The sequence below is a fragment of the Budorcas taxicolor genome, chromosome X (assembly GCF_023091745.1).
Source record: "Budorcas taxicolor isolate Tak-1 chromosome X, Takin1.1, whole genome shotgun sequence".
NCBI lineage: Eukaryota > Metazoa > Chordata > Mammalia > Artiodactyla > Bovidae > Budorcas > Budorcas taxicolor.
Window position 1 is genome coordinate 44,968,599 of NC_068935.1, and position 11,704 is coordinate 44,980,302.

The 11,704-nt window shown below is 39.9% G+C and overlaps 1 pseudogene; it reads left to right on the forward strand.

The window, feature by feature from the left end:
* Positions 1-11,167, forward strand: part of LOC128069416 (protein shisa-2 homolog) — a 42,683-nt pseudogene extending 31,516 nt beyond the window's left edge.
* The last annotated feature ends 537 nt before the right edge of the window (positions 11,168-11,704 follow it).

An 11,704-nucleotide genomic window follows, 5' to 3' on the forward strand; every position in this document is an offset into this window, starting at 1 on the left:
GGCTATGTTCCTGTGTTGCTGGAGAATTTGCGTGGTATGTCTTGCTCTGGAAGTTGTTGGCCCTTGGGTGGTGCTTGGTTTCAGTGTAGGTATGGAGGCTTTTGATGAATTCTTTTTGATTAATGTTCCCTGGAGTCAGGAGTTCTCTGGTGTTCTCAGGTTTTGAACTTAAGCCTCCTGCCTCTGGTTTTCAGTCTTATTCTTACAGTAGCCTCAAGACTTCTCCATCTATACAGCACTGATGATAAAACATCTAGGTTAATGATGAAAAGTTTCTCCACAGTGAGGGACACCTGGAAAGGTTCACAGAGTTACATGGAGAAGAGAAGAGGGAGGAGGGAGATAGAGGTGACCAGGAATCAAAGGGGGAATCAAAGGGGGAGAGAGCAAGCTAGCCAGTAATCACTTCCCTATGTGCTCTCCATAGTCTGGATCCCTCAGAGATGTTCACAGATTTACACAGAGAAGAAAAGAGGGAGGAAGGAAACAGAGGTGGCCAGGAGCATAAAAGGGGGAATCAAGAGGAAAAAGACAGATCCAGCCAGTAGTCAGTTCTCTAAGTGTTCTCCACAGCCCGGAACACACAAAAAGATTCACAGAGTTGGGTAGAGAAGAGAAAGGGGATGGAGGAGATAGAGGTGACCTGATGGAGAAAAATGAGAGTCAAAAGGGGGAGAGAGAAATCAAGCCAATAATCTCACTCCCAATTAAAATGGATACTGAAGATTGGGTTCTTAAAGGTACAAAATTGATAACAAATAACAAAAATCAAAGATTAAAAATCTAGTGTAGAGGTTAGATTCTCAAAAATACAATATCAAAAAACAAAGTCACAAAATTTATAAAATATACATATGAAGTTTGCTTTAAAAATTGGATCTTTTTTTTGGCAAGGTAATAGTGGGTTATAAAAATGAAAATTAAAGGAGAAATAGAGAACTTAAAAATAAAAAAAATTTAATTAAAAAAATGATAATAGTAAAAATATATCTAGGACTTTCTCTGGAGCTGTTGTGGACAGTGTGGGCTCAGTTCATTTTCTTTTTTTAAATAAATTTATTTATTTTATTGGAGGTTAATTACTTTACAATATTGTATTGGTTTTCCCATTCATTTTCAAATAGTTCCTTGATCCGGCTTATACTTCTCAAGATCTATAGGCCCCTTCCTATGTAGTTGATGCTAACTACAGGGTTTTAATCTATTGTACCTGTCACTTCCAAAGTGGTTCCCTCTGTTTATTTTAGCTTCTTCTGTTTGCTGGTCTCTTCAGGGTCTAATTTCCACCCTGACACAAGAGGGTGGTGATGGTCACTTTTTTAGGCTCACTTGTTCAGTTGTGCTCTGGGGAGGGAGGAATACTGCAAACAAATATCACTGGTGTGTGTGTGGAGTGTTTACAGTGTTTCAGCCGCACTGGGTTTGCCCCCGCTCACAGCATGTGTGCTTTCATGGTCTACACTTCTCAGGCTCTAGGTTGCTCTGCTGGGAACTGTCTGAGGCAGACCCTGGGTTGCGTGCACTTCCCAGGTCTAAGCCACTCAGGTTCAGGTTGTCAGGTACTCCACAAAGGCGCAGACTCGGTTGGGCCTGCGTTTTGTGCCCTTCCCAGGTCCGAGCAGCTCAGGTGACCAGGTGCTTGGTGAGCACAGTCACCCCCAGTTGGAGGGTGCATCTTATTGCCTCCCCCGTCCCAGCTGCTCAGTTTTCTGGGTGTAGAACAGGCACGCCTTCTCAGGTGGGCCATGTGTCTCTTCTGGGGAGCTGATCTCTGGCTGCAACCCTCCTGGTGGATGTCAACCATCCAGAATCCCAAGAAGTCTTGGTTAGCAATGAAGCCTGCTTGCAGTTTGGTAGAGGATGCCTCTCTGGGGCCGTGATTGCCCCTTTCCAGCTCTGGCTGCCCTTGCCTGCCTGTCTCTGGCAGGGGATGGGCCAGTCTGCAGCCGGTTAGCTCTGCTCAGTCCTTTGTTCTGTGAGCGGGCCTGGCAGTGTCTTAGGTTAGGGCTTTTTGTGGGATAGCTATCCCATAGTCTGGGTTGCTATCTCAAGTTTGTTCTCTCAGATTGCCCTCAGGGCATTCAGGCCCAGTTCTTACCCTAAGCATTGCAGCCTGTGCCTCCCTGTCCAGCTCCCACTTGCTAGTGGTGGATGAGAGTGTCTGGGCTGCTTCTCTGCTGGGAGTTGCCATTAGGCATGTAATCTGTGTGTTTTGTTTATTTATTTTTCCTCCCAGTTATGTTGCCCTCTGAGATTCTAAGCCTCACCACAGACCCGCCAGTGAGAATGTTTCCTGGTGTTTGGAAACTTCTCTCTTTTTTAAGACTCCCTTCCTGGGACGGATCTCCATCCCTACCTCTTTTGTCTCTCTTTTTATCTTTTATATTTTGTCCTACCTTCTTTCAAAGACATTGGGCTGCCTTTCTGGGTGCCTGATTTCCTCTGTCAGCATTCAGAAGTTGTTTGTGGAATTTACTCAGTGTTCAAATGTTCTTTCGATGAATTTGTGGGGGAGAAAGTAGTCTTCCAATCCTATTCCTTTGCCATCTTAGGACTGTCCCCGTCTCTGCTTTTAAATATGCTGTCTAGGTTGGTCATAACTTTCCTTCCAAACAGCAAGTGTCTTTAATTTCATGGCTGCAATCACTGTCCACAGTGATTTTGGAGCCCCCCAAAATAAAGTCATCCACTGTGTCCACTGTTTCTCCATCTATTTGCCAAGAATGATGGGACCGGATGCCATGATCTTAGTTTTCTGAATGTTGAGCTTTAAGCCAACTCACCTAGAGCTGGACATCCTGGACTGTGAAGTCAGGTGGGCCTTAGGAAGCATCACTACGAACAAAGCTAGTAGAGGTGATGGAATTCCAGTTGAGCTATTTCAAATCCTAAAAGATGATGCTGTGAAAGTGCTACACTCAATATGTCAGCAAAGTTGGAAAACTCAGCAGTGGCCACAGGACTGGAAAAGGTCAGTTTTCATTCCAATCCCAAAGAAAGGCAATGCCAAAGAATGCTCAAACTACCGCACAATTGCACTCATCTCACACGCTAGCAAAGTAATGCTCAAAATTATCCAAGCCAGGCTTCAGCAGTCCATGAACTGTGAACTTCCTGATGTTCAAGCTGGTTTTAGAAAAGGCAGAGGAACCAGAGATCAAAGTGCCAACATCTGCTGGATCATCATAAAAGCAAGAGAGTTCCAGAAAAACATCTATTTCTGCTTTTTTACTATGTCAAAGCCTTTGACTGTGTGGATCACAATAAACTGTGGAAAATTCTGAAAGAGATGGGAATACTGGACCACCTGACCTGCCTCTTGAGAAACCTGTATGCAGGTCAGGAAGCAACAGTAGAACTGGACATGGAACAATAAACTGGTTCCAAATAGGAAAAGGAGTACGTCAAGGCTGTATATTGTCACCCTGCTTATTTAACTTCTATGCAGAGTACATCATGAGAAACACTGGGCTGGAAGAAGCACAAGCTGAAATCAAGATTGCCAGGAGAAATATCAATAACCTCAGGTATGCAGATGACACCACCCTTATTGCAGAAAGTGAAGAAGAACTAAAGAGCCTCTTGATGAAAGTGAAAGAGGAGAGTGAAAAAGTTGGCTTAAAGCTCAACATAAATTTTAGGGGGACACAAACCTTCAATCCATAACAGCAGTACATTATGTTTACCTTACAACAAAAAAAATCACAAGGCATACTTTAAGGCTGAAAACATAGCTCAAAGAGATTGAACAAGCATCAGAACCAAAGTCAGATATGGCAGAAATGTTAGAAGACTGTGGTTAATATGTAAGGACTTCAGTGGAAAAAGTAGATAATAGGGAAGAACAGGTAGATAATGTAAGCAGAGAGGTGGGAATTCTGAAAAAAAGAAAAGATAGTGATAAAAACAGTGTAACAGAAAGAACAATTTTGATGGGCTCATTAATAGATTAGATATAGCTGAGAAAATAATTTCTGAACTTGATGATGAGAGAACAGGAACTTCCAAAACTGAAAAATAGAAAAAAGACTGAAAAAACCTAGAATGGAATAGCCAAGAACTGTAGGACAACTACAAGTGGCATAACATATATGTACTGGAATATCAAAAAGAAAAGAAAGGGAAAATAACAAGCAATATTTGAAACAATAATGACTGAGATTTTCCCCAAAATTAATGTCAGATGCTAAATCACAGATATAGGAAGCTCAAAGAACACCAAATGAGATAAATGCCAAATAACAATCACACATATGCATATCATATTCAAACTGCAGAGAATATAAAGGAAAAATCATGAAAGAAGCCATAGTTTAAAAATACTTTACCTATAGAGAAGTGAACATAAGACTTATAATGATTTCTTCTCAGAAACCATGCAAGCAAGAAGAGATTGGTTTGAAATACTTAAAATGTTGAGGAAGGAAAAACACTTGTCTAGAGTTCTGTACTCTACAAAATTATTCTTCAAAAGTGAAGGAGAAATACTTTCTCATACAAACAAAAATTGAAATTTGTCATCAGTAGATGTGCCTCGTAATAAATGTTAAGAGAACATTTTCAGAGAGAAGGAAAATTGTATAGATCAGAAACTCTATATAAAGAAAGAGCATTGCAGAAAGAATATGAGAAGGTAAAATAAAACCTTTTATTTTTCTTATCAATTAATCTAACAGAAAATAGCTTGCTCAAAATAAAAAAAAAACAATGTATTTGATTCTGTATGCTTATGTATAAGCAAAATGAATGACAGCAATGATAAATTTGGAAAGAAGGAATTAGGAATATTTTGTATATGATACTTATACTGTGGATTAGTTATAAATGTATATTGCATACTCTAGGGCAACCTCTAAAAAAGTTTTTAAAAAAAGGAATATAACTGATATACTAAGAAAAGATGGAAAACAAAATAATAAAATGCTCAATTATACTAAGTCTCCTACATGTGAACCTTCAAATTGCAAACTTTCAAAGATGCAAATGTGCATTCTATTAACCTCAGGTATGAGTGAAATTGCAGCTTACACTCCATCTCCTATTGCTGATGCTCTTTCAGCTCTACCCTTTCCAATCTCCCCTCCCTCCTCCATCCAATAATTCTTCTTGCCTGTTCACTGGATGCCAACCCCTCTATGCCCTCTATGCAGTGATCATGGCAGTGTAGATATCTCTTCACAATTATGATTTCAGTTCCTTTGGATATATACCCAAAAGTGGAATTGCTGAACCTTTTGTAGTTTTATACCAAGTCCCCTATATACAAATGAGTTCCATTCCGAGAGTGAGTTTGTTAAGTCCAATTTGTTCCTAAGCTGAACAAAGTTAGCTTAGGTACCCAACTAACACAAACAGCAACATAGTACTGTACTATAATAGGTTTATAGTACTTTTCACACAACTAATACATAAAAAAAAACAAACACAAACATAAAAAGTAAAGAAAAGATGTTTAATCTTACAGTACAGCACCTTGAAAAGTACAGTAATACAGTACAACTGATCAATGGATAGAGAAAATGTGCTATATACATACAATGGAATATTATTCAGCCTTAAAAAGGAAATTCTGCCATTTATGATAACATATATAAATCTGGAGGACATTATGCATAGAGGAATAAACCAGACACAGGACAAATATTACATGACCCCATTTATGTGAGGAATCTAAAACAAACTTATCAACAGAGGAATGGATAAAGAGGATGTGGTACATATATACAATGCAGTATTACTCAGTCATAAAAAAGAACAAACAATGCTATTTGCAGCTACATGAATGGTCCTAGAAATTGTCATACTCAGTGAAGTAAGTCAGAAACAGAAAGACAAATATCATATGATATCACTTATATGTTGTTAAGTTGCTAAGTCATGTCTGACTGCGACCCCATGAACTGCAGCACACCAGGCTTCCCTGTCTTTCACTATCTCCTGGAGTTTGCTCAAATTCATGTCCATTGAGTTGGTGATGCTATCTAACCATCTCATCCTCTGCCACCACCTTCTCATTTTGCTTATGTAAGGAATCTTTAAAAAAAGTATAAATGAACTTATTTACAAAACAGAGGTAGAGTAATAAATGTAGAAAACAAACTAATGGTTACTTCTTAATATGCTGTCAAGGTTTGTCATAGCTTTCCTTCCAAGGAGCAAGTGTCTTTTAATTTCATGGCTGCAGTTACTGTTTGCAGTAATTTTGGAGCCCAAGAAAATAAAATCTGTCATTGCTTCCACTTTTTCCCCATCTATTTGCCATGAAGTGATGGGACCAGATGCCATGATCTTAGGTTTTTGAATGTTGAGTTTTAAGCTAGCTTTTTCACTCTCCTCTTTCACTCTCATCAAGAGGCTCTTTAGTTCCTTTTCACTTTCTACCATAAGGGTGTTATCATCTGCATATCTGAGGTTGTTGCTATTTCTCCCATCAATCTTGATTCTAGTTTGTGATTCATTCAGCTCTTTATTGTATATATGCCTAACAACAGACTGCCAAAATACATGGGATGAAAACTGATAGAATTGCAAGGAGAAATAGATGAATTTCACTGTTTTATTTTATTATTTTTAAAACATTTATTTCTTTATTTGCCTGCATCAGGTCTTAGTTGTGGTGCATGAGATCTTGGTTGCTGCATGTGAGATCTTTCATTGCAGTGCATGGGCTCTTTTTTGTGCTAAGCAGGCTAGATAGTTGCAGTGTGCCAGCTTAGTTACCCTGTGGTATGTGGGATCTTAGTTCCTCGACCAGGGATCAAACTCAGTGTGTCCTGCATTGGAACATGGATCCTTAACCAGTGGACCACCAGGGAAGTCCTGAGAATCCACTCTTGGAAACTTCAGCCTAACTCTACTAGGAATGGACAAATTCAGCAGGCAGAAAATTAGTGAGGACATAATTGAACTCAACAGCACCATCAGTCAATTGGATATAACTGACGTCTATTGAGTACTTTACCCAGCAAAACAGATAACATATTCTTCTCAAGCTCACGTAGAACATCACCAAAATTAACTGTTGATACAGTTTGGGCCATAAAACATAATTTAACCAATTTAAAAGAATAGATATTATATAATGTTTATTCTCAGATAACCACAATGGAATTAAAATAGAAATCAATAACAGCTGGAAAATCTCAAAAATATTTGGAGATTAAATAATACACTTCTAAGTAACACAGACAGACCTCAAGAGAAATTAAAAAACATTTTGAATTAAACAAAAAGGAAAATACAACCTATCAAAATTTGAGGGGTTCTGTGAAAACATTGGTTAGAGGGAAATTTATAGCATTGAATGCATGTATTAGAAAATAAGAAAGATTTAAAATCAAGAATCTAAGTTTCCATTTTAGGAAACTACAAAAAAAAAAAAGCAAATGAAATTCCATGTAAGCAAAAGAAGAGAAATAATAAAAATTAGAGCAGCTACCTGTGGCTGATTCATGTTGATATATGGTAGAAATCAGCACAATATTGTAAAGGAGTTATCTTCCAATAAAAAATAAATAAAAACAAAAAAATTAGAGCAGAAATCAATGAAATTGAAAACAGGAAATCAATAAAGAACATCAATGGAAACAACAGTTAGTTCTTCAGAAAAAGCAATAAATTGATAAACATTAGGCAGGCTAAGTAAAATAGAAGACACACATTACTAATATAAAGAATGAAAGAAGGAACATCACCACAGATCTTATGGACATTAAATGCATAATAAAAGAATATTGTTAACAACTAGATGCCCATAAGGGCTTCCTTGGTGACTCTGTGGTAAAGAATCTGCCTGCCAGTGCAGGAGATGCAAGTTGGATACCTGGGTCGGGAAGATCCTCTGGATAAGGAAATGGCCCATTCCAGTATTCTTGCCTGGGAAATCCCATGGACAGTGCAGCCTGGAGGGCTATAATCCATGGGGTCACAAAAGAGTCAGACATGACTAAACAACAATGACAGATACCCACAAATTTGGTAACCTAGATGAAATCAATCAATTCCTTGAAAGAAATTCAACTGCCAGTACTCACACAAGAAGAAGTAGGTAATATGAATAGACTGATTTCTATTAAAGAAATAGAATCAATACTTAATAAACTTTAAACAAAAAGCACTAAACCCAGATGGGTTTACTGGTGAATTCTATTTAACACTGAAGGAAGAAATTATACCAATTCTCTACAATCTCTTTCAGAAGAGAGAAGCAGAGGAAATGCTTGCTAACTCATTTCATGAGACCAGTATTACCATTAATACTAACATCAGAGAAGACATTATAAGAAAAAAAAACTACAGATCAATAATTCTTAAGAACATACATTTAAAAATCCACAGCAAAATATTAGCAAATTGAATAGAAAGTATAAAAAAGAATTATATACCATAGCCAGTTGGAATTTATCCCTGATATCTAAGGCTGGTTCAACATTCAGAAATCAATTAATGTAATTCACAAAGCAACAGACTAAAGAAGAAAAATCAAATGATTATATCAATAGATGTGTAAAAAGTACTTGGCAAAATCCAATGCTCATTCATGACTCTTAGTAAGCCAGAAATAAAAGGGAATTTCCTCAACTTAATAAAGAACTTCTGCAAAAACCCTGCAGCTAACATCATGCAGCTGTGAGAAACCCAAAGCTTTTCTGCAATGATAAAGAACAAGGCAAGGATGTTGCCTCTTATCACTGCTTTTCAACATCATACTGGAAGTCCTAGCTAATTCAATAAGACAAGAAAAGGAAATAAGAGGTATATAAATTGAGAAGCATGAAATCAAAACTGTCTTTATTTGCAGATGACATGATTGTCTATATATAAATTCTGAAAGAATTGCACGGGGATGACCCAGAGAGATGTTATGGGGAGGGAGGTGGGAGGGGGGTTCATATTTGGGAAGGCATGTACACCTGTGGTGGATTCACGTCAATGTATGGCAAAACCAATACAGTATTGTAAAATAAAGTAAAAATAAAAATTAAAAAAAAAAAGAATTGACCAAAAAACCCCTTCTGGAACTAATAAACCAAGATTGAAGGATAAAGTTAATATACAAAGTCAATTTCTTTCCTATATGCTAGAAAAGGACAGGTGGAATTTGAAATAAAAGGCACACTACTATTTACATCAGTTCAGTTCAGTTGCTCAGTTGTGTCCGACTCTTTGCGACCCCATGAATCGCAGCACGCCAGGCCTCCCTGTCCATCACCATCTCCCGGAGTTCACTCAAATTCATGTCCAACGAGTCGGTGATGCCATCCAGCCATCTCATCCTCTGTCGTCCCCTTCTCCTCCTGCCCTCAATCCCTCCCAGCATCAGAGTCTTTCCAGTGAGTCAACTCTTTGCATGCGGTGGCCAAAGTACTGGAGTTTCAGCTTGAGCATCATTCCTTCCAAAGAACACCCAGGGCTGATCTCCTTTAGGATGGACTGGTTGGATCTCCTTGCAGTCCAAGGGATTCTCAAGAGTCTTTTCCAACACCACAGTTCAAAAGCATCAATTCTTCAGCACTCAGCTTTCTTGACAGTCCAACTCTCACATCCATACATGACCACTGGAAAAACCATAGCCTTGACTAGACGGGCCTTTGTTGGCAAAGTAATGTCTCTGCTTTTGAATATACTATCTAGGTTGGCCATAACTTTCCTTCCAAGGAGTAAGCGTCTTTTAATTTCATGGCTATAGTCACCACCTGCAGTGATTTTGGAGCCCCCAAAAATAAAGTTTGACACTATTTACACTGTTCCCCCATCTATTTCCCATGAAGTGATGGGACCAGATGCCATGATCTTCGTTTTCTGAATGTTGAGCTTTAAGCCAACTTTTTCACTCTCCTCTTTCACTTTCATCAAGAGTCTTTTTAGTCCCTCTTCACTTTCTGCCATAAGGGTGGTGTCATCTGCATGTCTGAGGTTGTTGATATTTCTCCCGGCAATCTTGATTCCAGCTTGTGCTTCTTCCAGCCCAGCATTTCTCATGATGTACTCTGCATATAAGTTAAATAAGCAAGGTGACAATATACAGCCTTGACATACTCCTTTTCCTATTTGGAACCAGTCTGTTGTTCCATGTCCAGTTCTAACTGTTGCTAACTCAATGAAACTATTCACATAAGCACCCTCAAAAATTGAAAACTTTAGGTATAAATTTAAAAATGGTGCCAGAGGTCCCTGTTGAGCTGGCTAAGACTTTCTACAAGTCACACCAATGTACAAAATCCCTATGATGTACATGTGCATGATCTATATATAAAGAAAACTACAAAACTCTGATATAGGATATTAAGGAAGAACTATATAAATGGAGAGATATTCCATGTCCATGGATAGGAAGACTCAATATTGTCATGATGTCAGTTCTTCACAACTTCATCTGTAGGTTCAATGTATCAATAGTAATCCCAGTCAAAATCCCTGAAAGTTATTTTGTGGATAATGACAAACTGACTTTAAAATTTATATGGAGAGGCAAAAGATCCAGAACAGCCAACTCAATATTGAAGGGGAAGAACAAAATCAGAGGACTGACACTACACAACTTCATGACCTATAAATTACGTATACCAACAGGGCGCTGGTGAGCCTGACTGTGTGGACAAAGATGGCCCCGGCGGCTCGGCAGTCCCCATCTATGTGCACTTCCTCATTGTCGGGTTGGTGTTTCTTGCCTTCATCATCTTGGGATCCCTTGTGGCTGCCTGCTGCTGCAGATGCCTCTGGCCCAAGCAGGAGCCTCAGCAGAGCCGAGCCCCGGGAGGACCCCGCCTGATGGAGACTATCCTCATGATCCTAAGTTCCAGCACCTCCCAGGGCTCCTCCTCCCACCAGTCCTGCACAGCTACCAGCTCCAGTGCCAACTCAGGGGATCGGGTGCCAGACCAGGTCCCAGACCAACTGTTGCTTGCCTGAGGGCACCATGAACAATGTGTATGTGGACATGCCCACTAAATTCTCTATGCGAACTGCCAGCAGGCCACCCAGATCATGCCCCATTGAGGGCAGTACCTCCATCCCCCCTTCGTGGGGTATGCTGCAGCCAGACTCGGTGCCCATGACCCCAGTGCCCCCATTCCTGGACTGGCTGCAGACGGGCTATAGGCAGATCCAGGCTCCCTTCCCTCACACTAACAGCAAACAGAAGATGAACCCAACAGTGACCTTGTAATGCAGAGTGTGGCTGGGGGCCTGGACCAGACAGAGGCGAGTGGGAACTGTGGGCTTGGGAAGGATTCTAGCTTGGAAGTCCGTGCCTGTCAGTGGTGTTTATGGCATGGTTCTGTTGGATGGCTTAATTTGCTCCCAAACTGTATGAAAACATCTTTCTCCAAATGAGTGTTTCTAAATATGTTTTGGACTTCCCTTGTAGCTTAGCTGTAAATAATCTGCCTGCAATGCAGGAGACCCCAGTTTATTTCTGGGTCAGGAAGATCCCCTGGAGAAGGGATAGTCTACCTACTCCAGTATTCCTGGGCTTCCCTGGTGGCTCAACTGGTAAAGAATCTGCTTGCAATGAGGGAGACCCGGGTTTGATCTCTGGGTTGGGAAGATCTCCTGGAGGAAGGCATGGCAATCCACTACAGTATTCCTGCCTGGGGAAATCCCATGGACAGGGGAGCCTGGTGAGCTACAGTCCACAGGGTCACAAAGAGTCAGACAAGACTGGGTGAGTAAGCACAGCAACACTTTTTATAAACCAGCACAA